At 39.3% G+C, this 27,381-nt stretch overlaps 1 long non-coding RNA gene, 1 other non-coding gene and 1 pseudogene across 2 annotated transcripts; 1 reads left to right on the forward strand and 2 right to left on the reverse strand.

Annotated features, from left to right (window-relative positions):
- Nucleotides 1–15,702, reverse strand: part of LOC143553727 (phytyl ester synthase 1, chloroplastic-like) — a 78,793-nt pseudogene extending 63,091 nt beyond the window's left edge.
- Nucleotides 15,703–24,119: 8,417 nt separating this feature from the next.
- Nucleotides 24,120–25,844, reverse strand: LOC143553730 (uncharacterized). The gene is made up of 3 exons (XR_013138886.1): nt 25,164–25,844; nt 24,440–24,460; nt 24,120–24,146 (listed from the first exon to the last, which is right to left on the reverse strand). It is a non-coding gene; the product is annotated as an uncharacterized LOC143553730 (long non-coding RNA).
- An 867-nt stretch (nt 25,845–26,711) lies between these two features.
- Nucleotides 26,712–26,829, forward strand: LOC143553733 (5S ribosomal RNA). Its single transcript, XR_013138889.1, has one exon. It is a non-coding gene; the product is annotated as a 5S ribosomal RNA (ribosomal RNA).
- Nucleotides 26,830–27,381: the final 552 nt, after the last annotated feature.

Raw genomic sequence — 27,381 nt, forward strand, 5'->3', positions numbered from 1 at the left:
TTGCTTGATTTGGTGTTCTATGCTATATGTCTATGTGTTTATCGTTTTCGGTTGGTTGAATTTATAAATCCTAGACTACTTGGCATCCCCCTATAGCAAGGTGTCGTTAACGTAATGCAATTAACGATAATCTATTAAATCCTAGACTACTTGGCAACCCCTTGTAGCTAGGTGGCGCTAACGTAATTCTATTAGCGATTGCCAATTTGTCCAAGTTGTTTCTTTTATTTATTGTTTTGTATACAAGTTTTGTGGCTTTTTATTGCTATATACTTATATGCTCAATCTTATGAATTGCTCACCAACCTTTGTGTTGACAAACTTTATTTTATGAAACGTTACAGGTTTGACTTTTGTTGACTCATGGACTTGATGAGAAACGTTACCAAGACTATCAGGGTATTAGTAAAACGAACAATATAAATGTTACATGTATTAAATTTGTTTGTGTGAACGAGAGGTGTTGATTATTGATTTATGAAATAAATGAGCTGATTAAATATTGTCACTTTAAATAGTGTCTTGTGTATTTGGGCAATCGGTTGCACCCCGGCATGTTCCGCCGCCTTTGGTCGGGGTGTGACAGCTTGCTTAGCCACACTGTCACAACACGTGGTCAAAATGAAGGGGTTGTGAACTTGAGGGATTTATGGGCCCTGTATTGCATGAAGTCCGACGCAACATGCAACATCACTTATTTGTTCTGCAAACTGTTCACAACGAATGCAAATGCAAAGAGCCGAAATACACCAATTTTTGGTGGACCGTGGATCTATAAGCTGTATAAAGCTTACAATGCAGACAGAGAAGGAATCCGTAGCCCAAACCCGGTTGCTCTTAACCTTGGTTTTTGTATCAGCATGCAGATGGTCCAGTAGATTAGCAGAGACCCAGAAGTGTGGAGATTTCTTGATGCCTACAACCAGGTTTGGGATCTCGAGGACCCTGCCGACATGATGATCCAGGACGATCCCGAGAGGAGAGGAGGATCACCACCCCGACAGACCCGCCACCACACTTACCACCAACAGGGAGGCCCGTCTTCAGCAGGCACCGGCCCTAGCTCGTCACACGAAAGTCGATACTCATTTGAGGGTATATACGGCCTCATTGACCAGTTCAAAGCTAACACTACCACCTCGTTTGACAAGATCATTGAACAAATTGCTCCATCTAACGCACAGCGAGCAGCTGAATATGCAGAAACGAGACGAGAGATTGACCGTTTGGGATATCGCATGGACAGGCAGTGGGGACCGTTCGACCCGGACACAGGTAACTGACGAGCAGCGGCAATGGTAGGTCTGGCATGGGTATGGGCTCAGGTGGTGGTATTTTCATGACATTATTATTATGCTTGTTTGAACAATTTATATTATGTCGTTTGTTTGTTTGTTTAGCTGGATATTACTTTTTATGGCCATGGGTGCCAAGACATCGTAGCAGGTACTTAATTATCCCGTGTGAGCAGGGTATGGATGATTCCATACCCAAATTTTAGTAGAATTATGCTTGGTTGTTTGTGGCTGTTTGCAGTTTTATATTATACAAATACAAAACAAGAAAACGGACGAAAAACAGGGGACGCTCTGTCGAAATTTCGTTAACCCGTAGGGAAGCACCTCTCCAATTTACCCACCGTACTTCATTCGAATTTTAATCTTTTTATTGAATCTCGTCACATTGAGGACAATGTGAGTTTCAAGTGTGGGGAGGGGAATCACTTGACCAATTGCTTGATCAACTAATTATAAAATTCTCTATTAAACTAAAATTTTTGTAGCAAACAAAGACTATTTTCCATAATCAAACCAAAAGAAAATCTAGGAAAATATTTTGCAAATAACCAAACTAAAAATCTATTATAACCAAAAATTGAAAAAGTAAAAAGAAGTTTTGTAATATTGAGAATAAATTTATGCAAAATATGGCGTTTAACCCAATCCCTCCGATATTGTGAGATTATCCTCATGCCATACATATTTTATTGGAAGCTTTGAGTGAGTCATATGTTTCGTGTGAATTAGAACTTGTCACAAATAGTCATTTCAAAACCGCACGAAGCGTTATATAAGGAAGAAGGTAATATCACTACAAACCTCTCAAACCATTCTCCAAATTACAAAACCCTAAACCAAAACCTTACCACTTTACCCCTCACAAACCGGTAAAATACAACACTGGTCTTTTACCGGCGGACTCTAAAGAACTGGAAATGTATTCTTTCCATTTCAATTTCCTTTGCTGCATACATTTCGCAAAACCTAGGTTGCCTCCAGAACTTAGGGAGAGAATCTTTCTCTTAACCAATGAGGTGGGGAAAAAATGGCGCCAAAACTAACATAGGCCACCATTTTGTGGATTTTCCAAAACCGCAATGAAAAGAAGAGCAACAAGATATGAACGATGCTTAGGATGCGGAAACTGGTCCCACACGAAGGAAGATGTAGAAAAAGTCAAACTCAGTCTCAACATGAATATACCAAACTAATGAGGGTGGGAGCTATTAGGCTCAAAGCCGAATGATCCATTAGAGTTGGGAGTTATGTTCAGAGTAGGATTGAGGAAGAACTGATTCACATCCTCGACAAACTGGTCTTGACGATTTGACCTTAAAAGAGTCACAAGGTTTGTTTAAAAAAATTGAGTTTCACAAACGGGAGAAAAAGCTGACCATTGAAGACATATTAAGATTCCCGAGAAATCAACAGAAGTTGTATTTACCATCCTCATTAACCAAAACCCTTGAATCACCACAAAACACCCAATCCCGATTCAGACAAAACCAACCCGAATTACCTTCTAATCTATGCAACCCTTCACATAGGTGGAGATTTGAAGTTGGTACAAGCTTATTTTTCACAGGTTACATCATGACTAAGAGTGTTCACATACATACATCACAGGTATGATCAGATATATAAACAGAGTGAGAGTGAACATTCTGAGAATGTGACGTTTTGCATAAACAAAAGCTCATAAAAACAAATCATCTTTTTATATATTACTACACATATTACTATGATTTAAGGTTGGTTATTTTGTTCCCATTTTCTTAGAACTCTTTTGGGGATATCTGAAGTTATGGTCCTAACTTTCTATTTTAGAGAAAATTTATAAGTAGCTTGCTTAAGGTTAAGCAAGGTTCAAGTATAGGGATGTTTGATGTATATAAAATTATACATCTTTTTAGCATCAAATAATCTTTCAAAACTGCAACTTCTATCAAATAACATAGCTCAGAAGCTACTTATCATAATAAAATGCAAATTCAGGTAAACCCAAGCCTCAAACGAAGAAACAAGCAAAAAAGACAAAGAAAAACGAAAGAAAACACAAGAAAGACAAGAAACATGCCCCCATTCTCCAAGAAACACACCCCCGTGCTTCTGATAATAAGAAAAGACAAAATCTACAAGAAAAGGCAAACACTGAAGACAAAAGCACGGGGTCGTGCCTTCTCAACCACGGGGCCGTGGTCACCTTCAGATAAGACAAAATGAATTTATGCACATGTCAATAAAAAGCACGGGGGCATGCCTCAGAAGCACACCCCTGTGGTGAGTCATCATGTACGATCTGACAACATGCAACTGGGACACGTGGACATGGGGCCGTGCCTCATTAAGCACGCGGTCGTGCCCCTCCCTCCAGATAGCCTGTAAATAGAGGCTTAAGTTGCACTCACTTGGTGTGCTTGAAGTAGATCTCTAAACGTGTTTCTCTTATAAAAACACCCACATTACACTCATATTGAAGATCTCGTGAGGAGTTTGAAGGCTTGGAGGTTATCATCATCATCCATCATCATCAACATCACCATAATCCATCATCATTAAGAAGGGAGATTCATCCACATTTGGTTAGATTGTTCTAGTCTAATCATGTGTTTGTTATCATCATTTCTTTTATATTCTTAACAATGCTCATTATGAGCTAAACTCCAATTACCATTGATAATCTATGAAAAAGCTTTGTTTTACTTGGTGATTATGTGAAACATGTGGTTTAGTTTGGTATAGTACATGGTTATTTTGCAATTATCCATTGATGAAGAAATGTTTTATCACTTTAACTTAATACATCAAAGTTGATGATTTATAATCATTCATGTTAACTCATGTTCTTGGAAACTAGAAATGGTAAAAAGTTGTTCTAGTTTAATCATGTGTTTGTTATCGTCATCTATTTTTATATTCATAACAATGCTCATTATGATCTAAACTCCAATTACCATCTAAAATCTATGAAGAAGCTTTGTTTAACTTGATGATTATGTGAAACATCTGGTTTAGTTTGGTATAGTACATGGTTATTTTGCAATTATCCATTGATGAAGAAATGTTTTATCACTTTAACTCAATACATCAAAGTTGATGATTTATAATCATTCATGTTAACTCATGTTCTTGTAAACTAGAAATGGTAAAAAGAATACTTTGATACCTTATTCAAGATAAAACATGGATCCTTATGTTGTACTTAGAAATGATGAGATATAAGCTATGATCTATTTCTCTAGTTTTTATAATTTGAAATAACATTGCAAACACGATTGCTTAGGTTATCATTCTAGTTAAAGAAATCATATGTTAATGGAATGTGTAATTATAACCTAATTAAATCAACCAAGGAGAGGTTGTGTGAGTTAACTACAACCACTCGAAGTTGTTAGGATTGGTATTTGAGAAATCGAAGTCAATCCTAATCGTTCTACTATACCAAACTGCTTGTCTACTTAAATTGACATTCTCGTGGTAGTATGACATTAGGAAAGGATGGACTTTAAAAATGCGCATGCTACTTTCTTTTATGTCATAGAATATGTTCACTTAGAAATGAGGGACTATTCTATCATATATTCTTAGGACAAGTTTATCACATGTTTATTTAATAATCATCAAGGAATAATGGAGTGCATTCTTGATATTAGATGGTAAGCCCTCATATAATTGAATTACTCACTTAGAATTTCTCTTCTTGTCACCTATATATTATATATAAATACTTCCATTTTATAAAAAGTTTAAAAATCAATCTAAAAAATGATTAAACCCTAAGATTAAAGTAAGACGAAGATTCAGTATTAGAAACATTTGTATCCACGGATCGATACTTGGTTCTTACCAATACTATCCACATATACGATAGGTACACTTTCCTATTTTGTGTGTGTTTAGTTTTAGTAGAAATCACTTTCATAAATTTAAAACACGATCTTGTGCAAAGCTTAAATCTCCAATCAGTTATCAATTTTACCATCACACGCAACACACATGAGTAAGTTGTCAGGATGTGGGGTAGAGGTGTAGGGCTATTAAGTAGAGATTCATATGGGAAAACATGTTCTATGAATTGAACATGACGAAAAGTATATGTGCGGTTCTTTAGAGGGTCAAAGACGTGATTACTATGTGAATATTGGCTTTTGGCCACGCACATGCTCTGGGCGGTTTGCCACACCTCAGTCTAAATGTGTGGCTAAAGGTCTCTTTCGCCACACATTTGTTATTCGTGTGACTAAAAACGCACCTGTTAGAACTAAAAACACACATGTTAGAACCTTTAGCCACATATATTAGATTGTGTGACAAAAAAAACACATGCTGGAACCTTTAGCCACTCTTATTCAATTTGTGTGACAAAAAACGCAGCTGTTAGCCACATTTTTACAAAAAATGTGATATTTATTAGCCACACTTAATAAACTGTGGCCAAATATTATCTATGCTTACAGTAATTTGTTAATGATGTGGCTAAAGCTAATATATATGGCCACACTTACGGGTATATGTGACCATAGAGTATTGTTTGTTAGCCACTTATAAGTTTTATGTTTAGCTAAAAGTTAACGGTGACATTAAGACAAAGCGTGTGATTATTAGTAGTTAATGGTCACACTTTAGTTGTTTCATATGTGGCTAAAAATTAATAAATATGGTCACACTTAAAGGTTTATGTGACCATATAACATTGTTTGTTAGCCACTTATAATATTTGATGTGTGGCTAAAAGTTAATAGTGAAAGCAAAACAACAAAAGCGACTATTATTAGTTAATGACCACACTTTATGCTTCATGTGGCCGTCATCTTCACCTCCTCCCAATTACAAACCTAATTCATAAACATCGATTGAAGCTCAATACTCTTCTTCATCACTTTGCTTCTTTCTCCAAACTTCATCAACCATCATGCGATCAAATCTAACGGGGGTTTTAAACATGATTAATTAGTACCCCAGAGATGTGATAAACATGTTAGGGTTTGAGTTTTGTTGAGAACAGTTGGCTTACAGATTCGTTCTCATTTATTGATTGGTCTGTAACTCGATGTTAAACAATTATTATTGATCGATTCTTGAATTTCAGATATAGTATTCTGAGTCTAGTTTCTAGAAAGGTAAATTTTGTAATTTTTGGATGAGTGTTGAGTACCTTTTATAATTTTACAAAAACATATGTCAAAGCTGATACAGGGAGTTATATTCTGGTCCATTTTTCGGACACCATAACACCCTAATGGAAAACCCAAACGGGTTGGTTCCACTTCTGGAACTTAGTATTATGAGTTTAAAAGATAAAACAATTGGTCTTACACAATTTGGTTTAATGAGTTGATAGAACCATTAAATTAGTTTTTGTTGCGCAGTCTGCTGAACTGTTAGTACCTATTGTAATGGTTGAATTATTTTGAGGTTTCTATGCTTGAGAAAAATATAATAAAAATTGTTTGAGAAACTTGATTCATATGTCATACTGTGGTAAATTTTTTAGAATTTATCCTTAATATTTTCTTTGTGAATAAAATTAGTTTGTACATGCCAGAATCTGTCTCGTGAACTGAATGATCATAAGTTAAGTTGTATGATGAATATTTGGTTGCTTTGCCATGATATTATGTGTGGATACATGTTAGGACTTTCGGTACTGTTGACATTACTTATTATCACCAACGATTCGTCGGGTCAAGTTTGTGTTTGTGTGTGAGTTCATACGTGGGTCTTAGAGTCATGTGTTGTTGAACATACTCTCATAACTTAAAACACTTGTACTAGGTAACAGTTAGCGAGTCAAATGCATTCATTTGGTTTTGAGAAAACTCTATAATACGTGACACCAGGCTTTGGATTGAAAACACGGACATACTTGCATATTGGTTTTGAAAACACTAAACATTTGCCTATACTTGTTTTCTGGATTGAAAACACAAAACGTTTTGAAGTATTGGTTATGTAACCTGCTGAAACAAGAAAAAACGAGCTGAACTGTTGATTTTTTATTGCTGAATTGCTGCAAAACTGGTCAAAACACGTTGAAACGATCTGTTAAGTGCTGAAACGAGCTGTTAATTGCTGAAACGAGCTGTTAAATGCTGAAACGGACTGAAAAATCGCTGAAACGAGCTGTTTAACATGATGTTTGCTGTAAAAACGAGCTGTTACGTGCTGAAACAAACTGAAAACTTGCTGAAACGAGTTGTTTAACATGCTGTTTGCTGTTAAAACGAGTTGTTAAGTGCTGAAACGGACTGAAAAATCGCTGAAACGAGCTGTTAAGTGCTGAAACAAGCTGTTAAGTGCTGAAACAGACTGAAAAATCACTGAAACGAGTTGTTTAACATGATGTTTGCTGTAAAAACGAGCTGTTACGTGCTGAAACGAACTGAAAACTTGCTGAAACGAGCTGTTTAACATGCTGTTTGCTGTTAAAACGAGCTGTTAAGTGTTGAAACGAACTGGAATATCGCTGAAATGAGCTGTTTAGCATGTTGTTTGCTGTAAAAAATAAAAATGAGTTGTTAAGTGGTGAAACGAACTGGGCTAGAACATTAACTTTAATGATAAAACTAAAACATTTCCTCCGTTGTCCTTGTTAAAAAAAAAGACCCAAAACCCGTTTTGACCCGTTCCGACCTTGACCCATTTTGACCCGAACCCGTTATGACCCAAACTTTTTGACCCTGACCCGTTCCGACCCGAACCATAACAACCTTTTTTTTAGTTGACACGTTCCAACCCTGACACGTTTCGACCCTAACCCGTTCCGACCCATAGCCCGTTTCGACCCAACCTAGCCCATTTTCCACCCCTATGTTTAATGTTTATCGACGGGTTAGGCGAGTTGTACCTCTTAAGACACAATTTAAAATTATATGCATAATGGGCCATTAGAGATTTCAAGGCCCAATATGGCCCATTAGGACATGTATGACTTGTTTTTATCTATTATTGTCTAATATGACTCCCTATAACACGATATAACCCTTAAATATCTAATGTTACATATCACATGCCATAATAGGCCACTAAGAGATTTCAAGCCCTAATATAGCCCATTAGAGCGACTATGACATGAAAAAGGCTATAATGGGCCACTAACACCAACAAGACCCAATAATACCTATTGACGAAAGTATCCCATGTTATCGGCCATTAACATCTAACTATGACTAATGACATTCTATACAACCTTCTTAGAGCAACTATGATGTGATAAAGGCTATAATGGGCCACAAACACCAGTTAAGGTCCAATAAGGCCCATTGATGAAAGTATGACATATTATTGGGTGTTAACCAAACTATGACTCACTAAACTCATATTCAACCCTTTTAGAGAAACTATGATATGATAGTGACTACAATGGGTCACTAACAACAAACAAGGCCCAAGACGGCCCATTAATGCAAAGTATGACATGCTACTAGGCGTTAACACCAACTATGAGTCACTACACTCCTATACAACCTGTTAAATTAACTATGACATGATATAGATATATTGGGCCATTAACAACAATCGAGGCCCAATATGTTCTACTAACAAAAGTATAACATGTTATAGGGCGTTGACACATGACTATGGCTCACTACACTCATATACAACCTCCTTGTAGCGACTATGACATGATAGGTGATATAATGGGCCACTAATACCAATCAACGCCATTTGATGAGACCAACTAAGACTCACTACACTCTTATACAACATGTTAACGTAACTATGACATGATAGAGACCATACTGGCCATTAACAACAATCAAGGTCCAATAAGGCCCATTGATGAAAGTATGACATATTATTGGGCGTAACCAAACTATGACTCACTAAACTCATATTCAACCCTTTTAGAGCAACTATGATATGATAGAGACTACAATGGGTCACTAACAACAATCAAAGCCCAAGACGGCCCATTAATGCAAAATATGACGGCCAACGATGACTCACTACACTCCTATACAATATGTTAACGTAACTATGACATGAAAGAGACGATATTGGCCATTAACAACAATCAAGGCCCAATATGGCCCATTAATAAAAGTATGACATGTTATCGGGCGTTGACACATGCCTTTGGCTCACTACACTCATATACAACCCTCTTGTAGCAACGGGGACATGATAGATGCTAAAATGACCACTAATACCAATAAAGGCCCATTGATGAATGTATAACATGTTGGGCCATTGACCCAATTCAAGGCCACATATGGCCTATTGACGAAAGTATAGTGTGTTTCAGGCGTTAACACCTAACCGTGACTAATACCACTCCTATACAACTCTTTTAGAGCAACTATGACATGATAGATGCTATAATGGGACACTAACACCGATCAAGAACTAGTATGACCCACTAATGAAAGTATGGTTTATTAGACGTTAACACTGATTACTACACGCTTATACAACTCTTTTAAAGCAACTATAAATATCACTTGTATTTATTTTATATGTTTTTATATTTATTATACAATTTCTTATATTATTTAAGGTTTAATTAGTTGTTATATATATATATATATATATATATATATATATATATATATATATATATATATATATTACACAAACAACTCTTTATTTTAATTATTAAAAATAAATTAAATTCATATTTAGTTCATATTAATTTCACTTCCCTCAAAATTTCAAATTAAATTCAACCCCCTCTTTTCTTCAAAAAATTTTGAATTACCCTCTCATTCTTAAATTTAATTTAACCACATATTTAACCTACCTTTTTTCTTTCTCTTCATTCCTTCTTATCATATTTCTTCTTCATCTCTTTACACCCACCATACCTCAATCATTAATTCTCTAACACACTCAATTCTTAACCAAATCCTTTGATTCCGGGCTCTAATCTAACTATTTTTGCGAGAGGAATTCATGTGTGGTGTCGGTTTCCATCAATTCTATCTCAATTTTTGCCAGATTCGTGTTGAGTGTGAAGAACCCTAAGAACCAAGTTTGGGGATTTTCAATTTTAAGTGTTATTTATTGTAATTGAAGCTTAGTACATCTTATTTCATCGCTAAAAAGGTATGTATTTCACTTGTTTGATGACAACAGTTTGCTGACAGATTCGTTTTCGTTTATTTATTGGTATGTAACATGATGTTAAACGATGATTACTAAACGATTTTTGATTCTGGGATATAACACTATGAGTCTAGTTTCTAGAAAGGTAAAGTTTATAATTTTTGGACACGTTTTGATTAGTTTTTATGATTTTACAAAAACACTGGTCAAAGCTGATTATGGGAGTTATATTTTGGCCTGTCTTTCCGACACGATAACTCCCTAATGACAAAACCAAACGGGTTGTTTCCAGTTCTGAAATTTAGTATTATGAGTTTTGAAGACAACCCAATTTGTCTTGCACAATTTAGATTAATGAGTTGATAGAACCATTAAACAAGTGTTTGTTGTGCAATCTGTTGAACTGTTGGTACAAATCTGCAATGGTTGAATTATTGTGAGTTTTGTATGTATGAGAAAAATATAATAAAATTTTTTTGAGAAACCTAATTCATGTATTCAACTGTGGTAAATTTGGTAGAATTTATACTTAATCTTTTCTTAGTGAATAAAATCAGTTTGTACATGCTATAATCTGTCTCGTGAACTTAGTGATCATAAGTTAAGTTGTATGATGAATGTTTGGTTGATTTGCCATGATACGATGTGTGAATACATATTAGGACTCTTTAGTACAGTTGACATTGATTATTATCACCAACAAGTCGTCGATTAAAGTTTTTGTTTGTGTATACATTATGTCTAATGTGATTGTGCGTGATAGTCGTCGTGCTTTGAGGTTTCGCCTCACATTAACCCTTTACTGGTTATGATGCTAATATTTTAACAATTTTAGGTTCAAAAAGTTAGAGCCGAAATGGAAAAAGATGAAAGGAAGTCAAGAAACGAGTTGGAAGAACGAGTGAAACAAATGGAATAAATGGAAAAAGAACTTAAGGAAAATGAAGAAAGGAGACAAAAACAATTTGATGAGTTTATGAGAAAGTTTGAGGTCGGTAGTAATTAGTATTAGTTTCAAATATTTTGAATTCATAACTTATTAGTGAAGGTTTGTTAATGTAAACTTGTTTTAAATTTATGTTATTGGGTTTGTTAAACTTATGAAATAGCCACATTTATCTATGTGTGACCAAAAGTATGATAATAGCCACACTTTATATTACAAAAGCATTATGTGTGACAAACGGTATGACAATGGCCACACCACAAACTACAAAAGAGTGTTTGAGTGGCAAGTTCACATTTTTAGCCACATTGACAATAACCTCCAGTGTCTATATGATATGATTGGCCACACAATACATCACTATGTGTGACGAAAAGTTTGACAATAGCCACACTTTAAATTAGGAAAAACATTATGTGTGACAAACGGTAAGACAATGGCCACACCACAAACTACAAAAGAGTGTTTGACTGGCAAGTTCACATTTTTAGCCACATTGACAATAACCTCCGGTTTCTATATGATATGATTAACCACACGTACCTCACTATGTGTGACGAAAAGTTTGACAATAGCCACACTTTAAATTACGAAAAGCATTATGTGTGACAAACGGTAAGACAATAGCCACACTATAATCTACAAAGGAGTGTTTGGTGGCAAGCAAACATATTTAGCCACTTTTAATGCAATATCCATTGTCTATATCATATAATTAGCCACCCTATTATTAAATTTAAGTGGCCATTTCTTTGATATATCCACACAGTACAGGTCGCAAAGCAAGCTTAACACAACCCTATTAGCCACATTATTGTAAAATTCATGTTGCTGAAATAATAATCCATGTGGCTATATACGTGCAATGGTCACTCATAGGAAATAGTCATGTGGCCATTTTCTACCGTTTAGCCACACTTATTGGAGAGGCTTCTTGATGTCCAGCAACTAATGCATGTACCCTTTAGCCACACTTATTACCACATAAGGCCACTAAAAACTGTGTGTGGCCATATCATGCCCACGGTGTCACGACCTTTGGCCACATATGACCTGAACAAAATGTGTGTGGCTAGAAGCCTACGGCCACACTTTTTTCGTGTGGCCGAAGGTCAATTTTCACGTAGTGGATAGGCACTTTGAGAGGATGAGTAACCTATAAAAATACATGGTTTTGAACGAGATTGAAGTTTGTGGTTTGTGTAGGGACGTGACCATGGGAAAGATAAGCAACCAAAACAAAGAAGTTTGTCGTAGGTAGGTTGTTTGTGAAATAAAAAATAGAAAGGCGAGTCATTGTTTAGATTAATTGTAGGTAGTCAGTTGAGTAAGTAAGTTGCGGTTGTAAATGCAAAAGTACAAAATTTGATAGGTAATTTTCCAAGGGATAGAAGAGCTAAACCCGTGTCAACTATATGTGGGGATGGCGTCGTTCCACATAGCCGTTGTGCTCCAGGGTGTGAGGCAGGATGTGAGGTGAGATATACCACAAGAGGATAGGTGGGAAGATAATTTAAGGTATTCGCCCCCGTTATCGGAAAATGGGGTTTTAATTTTGGATTGAAAATAGTTTCAACTAGGAGTTGGAAATGAGTAAAAGTGTCGAGAGAGTCCGAGTTGTGTTTTAAAGGATAAATCCAAATGTATTTTGTAAAGTGGCCAACAAAAATTATGTAATATTTGAATCCATCAAGAGAGTGAACCAGTGTGGTCCATACATAGGAAAACAAGATTTCTAATGGTGCATTAGAAGTAATTGAATAAATATGAAATGGGAGCTTACGACTCTTATTGATGAAACATGAATTAAAATGATCATGAAAATCTAAAATTAAATAAATGGATGATACTAAATGTTGCATGACTTTGGAATGTGGATGTCCTAGGTGATGATGCCGAAAGGAAGCCTTACTAGTCTTCATGTGAAAAACATGAGGTGGTCGGGTTGAAGACCGAAGCTCATAGATACCATTACTAGTTATTCCCCTTAGGAGTACGTGGTGGATGAGTTTGGGTGTCTTTGATAACAAAATTGAAAGAGAAAATTTGAATTATTATATTGTTATCTATACATAAATGAGATATAGATATGATATTACGTGAGATAGACGGAACGCAAACGACGTTGTTTAATGTGAAAGAGACAATAGGAAAGATTAATAGAGCCAGTATGAGTTATAATAAGTGACGAACCATCACCAATGATTAGTTCCTCATTACCATCATACGGAGTGTGAAATGACAAGGTGTTGAGATCATTGGTAGTGTGGTGAGAAGTTCCATTGTCAAATAACCAAGTGGGATTGGAAGTGTTGTTGTTATTGATTCCCATCATATGTGCTTGTAGTTGAGTAGTGGGCCGTTGATATGTGGGAAGGGTTATGTGTGGGTGTAGCTTTTTGAATGCATAACAAAAGGTGAGAGAATGGCCTTGTTTAAAACAAAATTGGCATTTTCCTAAGAATGGTCGAACGGTGTTGGGTTGATGTGGAGTTGGTAGTATGCCTTGAATTTGAGAGTTGTTTATATTTTGCCATGTTTTAGAGGTTGATGTGATGGGAATGAAAGAAATACATGTGATTTGGCTATTCTCAGTCGACATGATTTATGAGGAAGATCGCTGGAAAGGAAGATGTAGGGTAGCGGGTAGTGGGTAGTGGTATTTAGATGATCTTCTGGCTGATACCATATTAAGTGCAATGGAATAATTATTTCATGGAATAGGTAAAATATAAAATATAAATACATTATAAGTGGCTAAAGACAAGAAAAGAATACAACAATCAAGGAAGACAAAATCAATATAAAAATAATTCAAATTTTAAATTAGTAACCGTGGACCAAAGTTAAGTGCATGGACTGAGTTGTGGATCCGGTTTCGGTTGTGGTCTATTATGCCATATATGTAGTCTTGATTTTCTGCATGGTTTAAGTTTGATGATTAATTCAAAATATTTGAATTAATGATATTATCTTTTAATGTTAATAAATATGGCGGTTGTTCGTAAGCGTCGTCTATGTTTAGATCGCTTGTCAAAGTCGCGTCGGTTCACAAGGAAATGTACCAAATACTATATATATGGTCTTGTAATTGTGAAACTCAGTTGTTAATAATCATTTCCATTCAATGTAAATTGTTGTTAAATCCATGTTGTTATATACGTTCCCAAAATCACCAATCGGTTGTGGCTTCTTTATTTAATTACCATGAGGGAAGAGAAAGTGACCTGTAAAAGGTGTTCGGTCTGTAGTAGGAATATGCAGGCACCATATGTCAAAAATCTTTCAAACAAGCAGAATGGAGTAAGAATTTTCCAAGAAATTAATCATGATAAAATTCATCACTTTCTTTAGAACATAGGATAGAAAGACACCAGTCAGTTGTTCCACCAGAAACGCAAGTTAATATACGTGGCAAAATTTTTAACAATGGCATGTTTCGTTAGAACGACTAAGATAAGGAAAAAACTGCATAAAAACAGAAAAAATAAAAAAGTACTTACTGTCCTAGCCTTTGATAATGCAATAGAAGTGCATGCCCATTACCATCTATTCCTGAAGGAAAGAAAACCAGATTTCATCTCATTCTCTTTAAAAACATTTACTAATATTTATATCGATTATGCAAAAGCATAACAGACCAGGTAAAGTGAGTAGGAGAGGAGCATTGTCGAAGCGGGATGCACACTCCAATGGCGAAAACCATCTTGGAGGTCCACCGTCTGATTTAGTAAGCAAATGTGTTGATTGTGAAGACAATAAGATTTCAAGTCTAAACCTTTATTGTATTGATTGATAAGTTGTTGTGATTACTTGATTACAAATAACCCCTATTTATAACCATACAATTACTTGTTAGACAAGAATAGGAGAAAAACTAACTCAAAAACCCTCCTAGGTTTGTAAGTACGACAACTAGGTCCCCGCACTTACGCAAGATTACACTAACAATCACCCCCCTAATCTTGTGACACCGATGAAGCTTCGCATCTCGTTAAACTTCAGCCGTGGCAATGCTTTTGTAAGGATGTCTGCTCTTTGTAAATCTCCACTGACATGTTCCACCTTGATTTGTTCTCTCTCGATGCACTCCCGAATGAAATGGTAACGTGTGTTGATGTGCTTGCTTCTCCCATGAAAAACAGGGTTCTTCATTAAGGCAATAGCCGATGAATTATCCACCTTCAACTTCACGATCTCCTCTTTTTCTCCAGTCATCTCTGACAACAAACCCCGAAGCCATAAGGCTTGACATGCTGCTGATGTAGCTGCCATAAATTCAGCCTCACATGATGATAACGCCACCGTTCCTTGTTTCTGAGAAACCCATGATATCGGTGATGTACCATAGTAGAAAATCAAACCTGAGGTGCTCCGACCATCATCCATATCCACCGCATGACTACTATCACTATACCCGTGCAACATACTGTTTCCGCCTCTCGAGTAAGTAATACCAAAGTCTAGTGAACCTCTTAGATATCAGAGAATATATTTAACCGCTTGAGCATGAGCTTGAGTTGGTGTTTGCATGAATCGACTTGCATAACCAACCGAGTAGCTCAAATCAGGTCCTGTATGAGTTAAATACCGCAAGCTTCCGATTATCTTTCTATAACTGGTCGGATCTACCTTCGGATTCTCATCTTCTTTAGACAACTTTAAGCCTGGTTCCATTGGAAAATGAGTCGAGTTGCACTCCCAAAGACTTGCTTCTTTTAGGATCTTCGTTGCATAACCGCTTTGCTTTAACGTTATCCCACGATCGCTTTGCTTCACTTCAATCCCGAGATAGTAATGCAACAACCCGAGGTCACTCATCTCGAACCTTGACTCCATTTGTCTTTTGAAATTTGCAATTTCTTGCACACTTGTACCCAAGACTATCAAATCATCAATGTAAACTCCAACGAGTAGTAGCCTTTGATCGGAACACCTTTTGTAAACCGCTTGTTCTTGTTTACATCAAGTGAAACCGAGTTCCTTTAACGACCCGTCTAGTTTAGTATTCCATGCCCTTGGAGCTTGGCGTAGACCATATAAAGCTTTAGCCAACTTGTACACTTTTCTTTCCTCACCTTTCTTAACAAACCCATCCGGTTGAAATACGTACACCTCTTCTTTTAATTCACCATGAAGAAACACGGATTTTACATCCAATTGATGCACTTCCCAACCTTGGTTGGCTGCTAACGCGAGTAAAAGCCGAACGGTTTCGATTCTCACCACTGGCGTGAACACCTCTTCGAAATCGATCCCATATTTCTGAGCATACCCCTTAGCTACGAGTCGGGCCTTGTACTTGGTTATTTTCCCGGCATCATCTCTTTTTATTTTTTGACCCACTTTAAACCTATCGGTTTTACTTTGGGTGGTGCTTCGACTAACCGCCATGTCTTGTTTCTTTCTATCGACTCGATCTCCGATTCCATTGCTTTTCTCCAATGTTTTTCGTTATTCGCTTCACGAAAATTTACCGATTCATCATCGAATAATAATAGGAGATTTACCTCGTCGGTTGTCGGGTCTTGCTCGGCGGATGTCGGTATACCTTCAACCAGAAAGTCGCTAAATTTCTTGGGCAAAACCGTCTTTCGAGTAGTTCGACGCGGCTGAATAACTTGTAACGGTTCTTCGTTTAGGCCAGTGTTGGGCCTAGCCGGGCTTACAGGTGGGCTGCCACCTTCTGAACTTGATGACTCACTTTCGTTTCTGATACGAACCAACTCACCGGTATCATGACGGTCTACGGACCCGGTGTCAAACCCGGATGTCACTTGCTCCGGTTCAGGTTCAATGTCGCACCTGACAATAAACTCGGTTCATTCAGGACCCTTTTCGCCCTCTTGTTTGTCAAGATCAGCCCACGCGTACCTTTTACACTCGTCAAACTTGACATCCCGTGTAATATGTACTCGCCTTTTTATCGGATCAAACATTCAGTAGTCTTTTGTTCCAGGTTGAGTACCTAAGTGAATCATCACAATGCTTCGGTCGTCCAATTTCTTTTGACGGGTACCAAGGACTTTGACATACCCCGTGCATCCAAACACTTTAACGTTTGAAAGGTTCGGTTTTCTTCCTTTTAAACACTCGTACGGAGTCGAACCCTCCAACGATTTTGTTGGTGACCAGTTTAGTAACTAAACCAAGTGATGAACCGCTTCTCCCCATAGGTCTTGTGGTACTGACATCGCCTTTAACAAACTTCGAGTCGTACCAAGTATAGTTTGGTTTCTTCTTTCAACCACTCCGTTTTGATGTGGGGTGTACGGAGCCGTAAATTGATGTGCCACACCTATACTTGAAAAGTAATCTTCCAACACATGGGATGTAAACTCACCCCTATTGTCGGTGCGTATGGTTTTGAGTTTCTTGCCCGTTTCGTTTTCCACCCTTTTCACGAAATCAATGAGTAAACCCATAACTTGGTCTTTCGTCTTTATCGTGAAAACCAACATATAGCGGGTGTAGTCGTCAACAACAAGTAAAAAGTATCGGTTGCCACCATGTGTCTCGGGAGTAATCGCGCCACAAACATCGTCAGAAACGAGCTCGAATGGTACCTTTGCACGATAATTAGATTCTTTCGGGATAAACGATCTTGTTTGTGTAACGTCCTCGAAATTTCGATCCAAAAATGACAAGTTAGTAAAACTAAAGGGGTTTAAAAATAAAAATAAAAATCCAGATTTATTGACCCATCGCGATACGCGATGGGCATAGCCAAAGAGGCCATCGCGATACGCGATGGTCTTTGATGACACATCAACCCGTGTCATCAGGAGGTGACACGTGGCAGACGACACGACACGTGGCAGGCCACGTGTCAACACGTGGCAGAGCGTGTCTTAAAAAATGACACGTGTACGCCACGTGGCAACACGTGGCAGAGGGTGGTTAAGACAGTGACACGTGTCCGCCACGTGGCACTCTCTGAGGAACGCGTGCCATCGCGGTACGCGATGACCAAAAAGAAAGTGTCTGTAGCGTACCGCGATGGGACCACTTTTCAGCTATAAATAGAAGGTCATGACTCTTTCTTTTTCACACCCAAATCCCTCTCTATCTAGAATACTTTCTCTCTCTACCTTGATTTCCGTGCCACCGACCCGACAACCGTAACCTTGTAATCCCCACCATATGCCGACGACATCTCGAAGTTCGTACCGACAATCCCGACGACCGGCGCACCTCGTTTTGTGTGCCGACCTCGTAACGCGTGACGACCTCGTTTTGCGTGCCGACCTCGTAAACCGTGCCGACCCGAGACGACCTGACATCCCGCCTCGAAGTACGTGCACGACCCGGCAACCCCCGAACGTTCCTCGATTTGCGTGTCGAGGAGTTGTTGATCAAGATTCTCAAAGTACGTGCAAGCGTCGAAGTGCTGACCGAGAATCTATAAAATAATAAGCTAAGCAAGGTAAGAGTTATGTCCGAATAAAATATTAATAAAATAATAAATGCTTAGACCCTAGTCAGGGGTATAGCCTAGACCTTGATCAAAGAATTATAAATATAATGAATAAATTAAAATAATGTTTCTTTAAGAAAGATAGAATTTTTAAATGATATAGTTAATACATTATTTCTTCATTTTTAAGAAATATAAGATATTGACAAAGGATAGAGATAATTGACGTTTCTTCTTGAAAAAGAAACGTAGCACATGGTTAGCAAATATAGAGAAAGATTTCATATCAAAAATATTTCATTCAAACAAAAGATCAATCAAGGTTTAAGTTATCAAACTAGACTAAAGGTCTATAGCCGGATTAAGAGACGATCCGGGTATTTACATAAACCTATTTTATTATAGGTCAATCATTTAATCAATCAATCAATCAATCATTCATTCATTCATTCACAAAGGTTTTCAAACGAGATCACCACATCATTCAGAACAGACAGTCACAGGTGAATACGTTAAACCTTTTTCAGTCAAGATAAACAGGTTGTTTATCTTAAACAAAGACAGTCAAGTAAAGATTTATGGGATTACGTGTTCTCTATTAAAATACAAGATAGAAAATAAAAACAACTCAGACCAAGTACACATGTGTCTGGATCCAAACATGATCAATCTAGTCTATCAGTCAAGGCTACGTGGCCACAGACTAGAGGTCATAATAAAAGTTCTCCAAAGGGTGTCAATTCCCGGAGAACCGTAATTGTGTGTGTATGGCAGTGGCACAATCCCAGAAATAATAGACGTTTCTACTTAGATTGTTTCATGAAAACTATCTTGTCAGTCAAAGAAAGATTTATAAAAATGTTTTTAGAGTCAACGATTCACCAGCATATCGCTGACGTATCCCCCCCCAAGATTACAGGATACAAAAGTTAGTACAGGTAGCAAGGAATTAGAGCCATTTAAGGAGATAGACGCTCGCAAGGTAGAGATGGCTCAGTTTTAATATTATTAAAATATTGCAAACAATATTTAAACAAGTTTTATAAATAAAACGAGGTTTACAAATCAAACTCTCGAATATTTATTATTCGAAAAGCTTTATAATAAATCAAATATTATTATTGTTATAAATAAAGATTTTACAAATAAACTAATGTTACAAAATATAAACTAATATTTTAAAAAGACTTCCGCTAAAAAAAATATATTTTAAATACTTCCGCTAAAACTCTGATATATTTTCAAAATAGGTACCAACTATTGGTCACATGCCTAGGCCCTAAGTTCGGGTGTGACAGATTGGTACCAGAGCCATCGATCTTGGCGAATTAGGTATTTAAATCATACCTAGGCTTCGATGAGAAATAAGATTAATTATAATATCATTAGGATTCAAATAAAGATATCAAGGAAATAATCATTGAATAATATGAACAAGATATAAAATAAGTACGGATAAGATACGAAAAACACACTTCTATCATTAATATAACCTCGTATAGATAAACGATCATCAATCTAGTGAAGAATTCGTTAAGCTTCAATCCGGTAAAAGGAAAGGCTATATGGAAACATCTTTTCTCCCAATTCCTATATCTAGTGACGAAAGTTCATACCAAACAGCAATGGAGGAAGATTCCGATTCAATTGATTCTAACATCCCGCTAGCCAAGATTATTCCAAATCAGAACACGTATGGAGACGTATCAAGTAGATCCAAGAAACCAATGGTGTCGAATGGAAAGGAAGTAATGACTTATCCAGAAGAAAATCCTCAGGGACAGGAATATATTCAACAATGCAAAATCCTTACTTTACTCATAATAAAGGAATGGATGCTGAAGAAAGACAAAAAGAAAAGAAGAAAGGAGAAAATGTTAAGAAGGACGACAAGATCAAGAAGATGATTATTCGACGGAAGAAATAAGAGTCTTAGTAGTTATAAACAATGCAAGTACCGTGTAATCTTGTAATAACATAAATAAGAGATATATTTAAATTTCCTCGAAATTAGTAATATATCTTTTAAAGAATTATGTCAAGAAAAGATTGCACAAACTCTCAAGATAATTCTTCCAAATACATCTGGAAGTAAGAGAGTAATAGCTAACAAATAAAGGAAAGGTCCAGGTAGACAAAGTCTAAAAGATGACTAAACTCAAGACGACGCTACGTGAAATAACTAGCATGGATTAAATGAAACATGACCTAGAAATAAGAATTGTAGAAATTCTTGGGGTCTATTTGTACACAAAGTATGTACTAACCATTTCAAAAATACACAACAAGAAAGTATTGATGCCTCTCAAGAACCCCATCTACTATCATCGTCAAAATACCTGGAAAATAATATAAAATAATTATCGTTTCATATGATTATCTCAAACATCAAATTCTCAAATAAAGAATAAACAATTAGATTGCGTCATTACAAGACGAACAATCTCAAGAAAGATTAGAAAAAATCATGTTGTAATACGATAAGCTTAATTAAACATTTCATAAACGAATCAATCTTTTGCACTAACATCAAATTTCACACATCCGTTGTAAATATCCAATCATTAGTATATAAATAAAGAATTTCGTTCATACTAAAATCTATTCTATTTACAGAATGTCGAATCCAAATAATCAAGGGAATGATGATGAAGCTTCAACTCATAGAAGAAACAAAGATATGACAAAACCTGTATAGGAGATTCCTGAGCAATATCTGGTCAAAATCCAAGACATGATTCATAATGCAATGACTCCCTTCATTGATGCAATGAAAGAAGGGTCACAAAAACATAAGATAGAACATTCAAATAAATCATCGAGAACTCATCCGTATAAGAAACATTCTCATCATGAAGAAAGTGTTCATAGCTACAACGCTGAGAGCAAACTCAATCGTAAATTCAAGAAACTACTAGTAATTCAAGGCAGTAGTTTTAAGAACTTCAAGGAATTTGGACCAAAAGAATTCTATGGCGATAAAGGTGCCATATCAGCTTTACGGTGGCTTGAAGAAATCGAGTCCATTGTAACAAAGTAACAACGCCGGAGGCACGACCCGGCCAACTAAGGCTAGGAGTGCATCGCCGACAGAAGGGACGAGTAAACCGGTGCACACCAAAGGCGGACCGGCCGACCCAACCCAAAGTTCAACTACGAGCTTTTTAACTGCAACGACTTAAATAAAAGCTATTGGAGCTGGAATTACCGCGACTGCTGGCACCATACTTGCCCTCAAATGGATCCTCGTTAAGGGATTTAGATTGTACTCATTCCAATTACCAGACTCGTATGAGCCAGGTATTGTTATTTATTGTCACTTCCTCCCCATGTCAGGATTGGGTAATTTGCGCGCCTGCTGCCTTCCTTGGATGTGGTAGCCGTTTCTCAGGCTCCCTCTCCGGAATCGAACCCTAATTCTCCGTCACCCGTCACCACCATAGTAGGCCACTATCCTACCATCGAAAGTTGATAGGGCAGAAATTTGAATGATGCGTCGCCGGCAAGAGGGCCGTGCGATCCGTCGAGTTATCATGAATCATCGCAGCAACGGGAAAAGACCGCGTCGACCTTTTATCTAATAAATGCATCCCTTCCAGAAGTCGGGGTTTGTTGCACGTATTAGCTCCAGAATTACTACGGTTATCCGAGAAGCAAGATACCATCAAACAATCTATAACTGATTTAATGAGCCATTCGCAGTTTCACAGTCTAAATTTGTTCATACTTACACATGCATGGCTTAATCTTTGAGACAAGAATATGACTACTGGCAGGATCAACCAGGAAGCATTCCTCATTGACATAACCATCCCGCTGGTACGAGCCAACACGTGACAGGCACGTTATTCAAGGTGATGCGCCACTCTTTGACAAACCCTCCTGATCCCAATGGCAAAGCCAATACAGGCAAGACAGTAGGTCAAGTTAACTTTGACAAACCCTCCCGATGGCAAAGCCAAGTCAGGTAAGACAGTAGGCATCGTTAACTTTGACAAACCCTCCCGATGGCAAAGCCAAAACAGGCAAGACAGTAAGCATTGTTAACTTTTACAAACCCTCCCGATGGCAAGGCCAAAACAGGAAAGATAGTAAGCATTGCTAACTTTGACAAACCCTCCTGATGGCAAGGCCAATTCAGGCAAGACAGTATGCATTGTTAACTTTGACAAACCCTCCTGATGGCAAAGCCGTTTCAGGCAAGACAGTAGGCATTGTTAACTTTGACAGACCCTCCCGATGGCAAGGCCAATTCAGGCAACACAGTAAGCATTGTTAACTTTGACAAACCCTACTGATGGCAAAGCCGTTTCAGGCAAGACAGTAAGCATTGTTAACTTTGACAAACCCTCCCGATGGCAAGGCCAAATCAGGCAAGACAGCAAGTCATGTTAAGAGGGGCACAAACGCTAAATGAGGGCAAAACAAGGATCCCATGAGACCCCATGCCCACATCGTTTTCCATATCCAGGATACCAGGCAACGCTCAATGGGCCACAACATCAACGCATGTGTAATGTTGTGGATCAAAGAGACCGCTTCGTAGTTCATCCGATGCCACATAAATGGCACAAGATGAAATCAACTGTAATCAACCAAGACAATACCATAGCTTAGGTACGCAACACAGAAACAACAGTTTGGCCAGGCAATTGATGCCCACATAAACAACTGAAGAGGTATGCCAGGTAGAAGTTGTTGCGCAAGCAAAGAGCCAACCACCCGTAACAAACCAAACACAAGTCATGCACCTTTACGATGGACATTCCCAAGAACCGCTCAACTAGTGACAGCCCACAAGGCACAAAGGCAATGTGAACAGCCAAAAGCAATGGCAATCCCCAGAAAGCACCGGGCGATGCGAATCCCCCCCCCATCCGTTCTAGACATTCAGCAAGATCGAACCAAACGAAATTATACCACTTGTGGCAACAACAACGCTGTAAAAAACAGCGGGCAACGATCCACAATAACCATGACTTAGACAGGCCAACGCATTGTTTTCATCAGGGTATAAGAGGCCCCCCGGACAAATCAGTTGGGGATCCATCAATCAGGAATCCAACATCCTAGCCATCGCCTCAAATACACCTCGGCAGCCACTTCTCGAAACCAAACCAGGGAAGCTAAGAATCAAGCCTTGGGCGAGTAAAGCAACCCAGCATCCTAGCCACGCTTCGTTTAGATAAAAGGGACGTGTCGTTGCACAACAAATTTCGTAAACTCACCATTGACCTTGAATCATGCCTAGAACGGACGAGCAAGCATGTCATGGTAGCCTACCACCTTGACGAGGGGGCAACCTTCCCTAAGGCATGCTTGCTCTCAACCCACATGCCCCCTATATATGCATTCTGAACATTTAGCAAAGTGACAGGAACAGACATTAAATTTTTGAGGAATCATAATTTTTGAAGACACCCATCTAGGCTTGCCTTGGCCGAGTTTTGCTTGCCTTGGCTGAGTTTTGCATGCCTTGGCCTAGGCCATGGGCGCCTTGGCATGCCTTGACCGTGCCTTGGCCGAGTTTTGCATGCCTTGGCCGTGCCTTGGCATGCCTTGGTTGTGCCTTTGGCTTGCCTTGGCCGTACCTTGGCCGAGTTTTGCATGCCTTGGCCTAGGCCATGGGCGCCTTGTCATGCCTTGGCCGTGCCTTGGCATGCCTTTGGCCTTGCCTAGGCTGTGCCTTGGTCATGCCTTGGCATGCCTTGGCCGAGTTTTTCATGCCTTTGCGTAGGCCATGGGCGCCTTGGCCGTGCTTTGGCATGCCTTTGGCCTTGCCATGGGCGCCTTGGCATGCCTAGGCTGTGCCTTGGCCGTGCCTTGGCATGCCTTGTCCGTGCCTTTGGCTTGCCTTGGCCTAGGCGTTGGGCGCCTTGGCATGCCTTTGGCTTGCCTTGGCATGCCTTTGGCCGTGCCTTTGGCTTGCCTTGGCATGCCTTTGGCTCGCCTTGGCATGCCTTTGGCCGTGCCTTTGGCTTGCCTTGGCCTTGCCATGGGCGCCTGGGCATGCATTGGCCATGCCTTGGCATGCCTTTGGCTTGCCTTGGCCTAGGCCTTGGGTGCCTTGGCATGCCTTTGGTCGTGCCTTTGGCTTGCTTTGGCCTTGCCATGGACGCCTGGGCATGCATTGGCCATGCCTTAGAATGCCTTTGGCTTGCCTTGGCCTTTCCATGGGCGCCTTGGCATGCCTTTGGCTTTCCTAGGCTGTGCCTTGGCATGCCTTGGCCTAGGCCATGGGCGCCTTGGCATGCCTTTGGCTTGCCTTGGCCTTGCCATGGGCGCCTTGGCATGCCTTTGGCTTGCCTAGGTTGTGCCTTGGCCTAAGCCATGGGCGCCTTGGCATGCCTTGGCCGTGCCTTGGCATCCTTGGCCTAAGCCATAGGCGCCTTGGCATGTCTTTGGCTTGCCTAGGATGTGCCTTGGCATGCCTTGGCCTAGGCCACAAGCGACTTGCACGCCTAGGCTGTGCCTTGGCTGTGGGCAACGTTTGGGGCAGTCTACTCGGGTCCTTGTGCAAGAAACCAAGTCGTTGGGCGAGCTTCGTATGCAACATGGGGGAAGGGCCTTGGTTTCTCGTACGTTAAACCTCCATATTTTTGCTTGGCAGCCAACCTTGCCCGGGCATGGGCGCTCAATACCCACCCCTCCCCTATATATGCATTCTGAACAATTAGCCTAGTGACAGGAACATATATTAAAATTTTGAGGAATCATAATTTTTGAAAACCCGACCAAACGAAATCGGATTGACACAAAATTTGGTTTGAGGCATCGGGACACTGAAATATGAGGCTCCCAAACAAGAATTTTGGTTTTCGGGTCTGGACGGGCCGCTTGGTGGGCCCGGTGGGTCCGTAAGGCCTTTAGTCGGGCAAGGTGTCCAAACGAGGTCGGATTGACACGAAATTTGGTATTAGGCATCGGAACACTGAAATATGAGGTTCCCAAAAGAAGCTTTTGGTTTTCGATTCGGGACGGGCCGCTTGGTGGGCCAGGTGGGTCTGTAAGGCCTTTGGTCGGGCAAGGTGTCCAGACGGGGCTGGAATGACACGAGGCTTTGTGAGAGTACTCGAGACCATGAGATATGACTATCCTGGAGAAACGAACCCCATTTCGTGTCGTGAAGGGCCCGTGGGCCTGGCTCGGTGGGCCTGTTTTAGGTAACGGACGAAATGACACGAGGCGTTCCGTCCCAGACATGATAGGAAACTTTATGACCGGTTTATGGGGTCGGGGTTGGTAACCTCATGTTTTCGGGTCAACACGTTGACCGGATCGTGCTCGGGCCGCTCGACTTTAGCACAAGTTTCAAGAAATGGGACTTGTTACCGGGAAGCATTATCATGGGCGTAGGTGGTGTGTTATGGAATCGTTAGTCAGTCATCAACGTTATTAGTCATGGTCGTAGGTGGTGTGTTATGGAATCGTAAGTCAGTCATCAACGTTATTTGTCAGTCATGTGTTTAAAACGTAGACCGTGTCGCGCGCGGACCCGAATGTGGATCGGGCTCGCTCGACATCAAAGTTCCATGTCTTCGGGTTAACCAAAAGCCGATGGACCATAACATGTTTGTCGAACATCGTGCTAACCTTAGCGGGCAGCGGGAAGGTTTGCCGGGAAACGTGGATACTTTACCGGGCAACGTCGACATTTTATCGTGTAGCGTGCCAGGTTTACCGTGCTTTTAACGGGTAGCGTGCCAAGTCATGGCCAGGTTATCGGGCAAAGTGACTTGCAAACGTGACAGGAAACTTTATGACCAGCTTATCGGGTAACGCGCCAGGATTACAGGCCAGTTTGCTAAAATGTCTTGTTACATAAAACAACAAAATCAAGGTGGATAATACATTCATAGCATTGCTTGCTACATGTTCCTCATATCCACAGAACGTCACAGTTAAGCGTGCTTGGACTAGGGTAGTAATAGGATGGGTGACCCATTGGGAAGTCATCATCTTTTTATTTTTTTTTTACCTTTGGGAAATGTATAAATGAATAAGCTAATGCTTCTATTTCGGCTGCGATCATACCAGCACTAATGCACCGGATCCCATCAGAACTCCGCAGTTAAGCGTGCTTAGTCGAGAGTAGTACTAGGATGGGTGACCCCCTGGGAAGTCCTCGTGTGCAACCCTTTTTTTTGCTACCTTTAAGGTTTGTACCGTATACTATCTTGGTGGTTGCTATACAATGCATTTTCAACTTGGTGCCATGTTTGGGCTAGAGTTGTTTTGTGCATACAATTGGCATTTCCAACTTTCTTGCAAACATTTCAAGACACGGGCCGTTTGCAAACATTTGTATGATTACCTACAGCCTCTTGGTTAGTGGGTTCAAAGCTGGACTGAAACACGAGTTTCCAACACTTGTATGAATTTCATGTGTGTATATATACAGCCTCTTGGCCTTATCAGGTTCAGGGTTAGAAGGTTGGTTTTGTTTGATTTGGACAAGTACTCGGGTTAGGAGTTAATGCCTCGTTGGATTGGAGTTGGAACTTGGGGTTGGAGTTTTTTAAATTGGGTTGGACAAGTACTTGGGTTGGAGTTATGCCTCGATTAGATTGGAGTTATGCTTGGGTTGGAGTCACACGTCTCGGTTGGATTGGAGTTGTGCTTGGGTTGGAGTGTTTGGAGTTGGGTTGGACTTGTATATATGGGTTGGAGTTATGCCTCGATTGGATTGT

Source organism: Bidens hawaiensis, unplaced genomic scaffold, assembly GCF_021521415.1.
Source record: "Bidens hawaiensis isolate Kalapana, Puna unplaced genomic scaffold, B.hawaiensis_p1.1 tig00017354_1, whole genome shotgun sequence".
Classification (NCBI taxonomy): Eukaryota; Viridiplantae; Streptophyta; class Magnoliopsida; order Asterales; family Asteraceae; genus Bidens; species Bidens hawaiensis.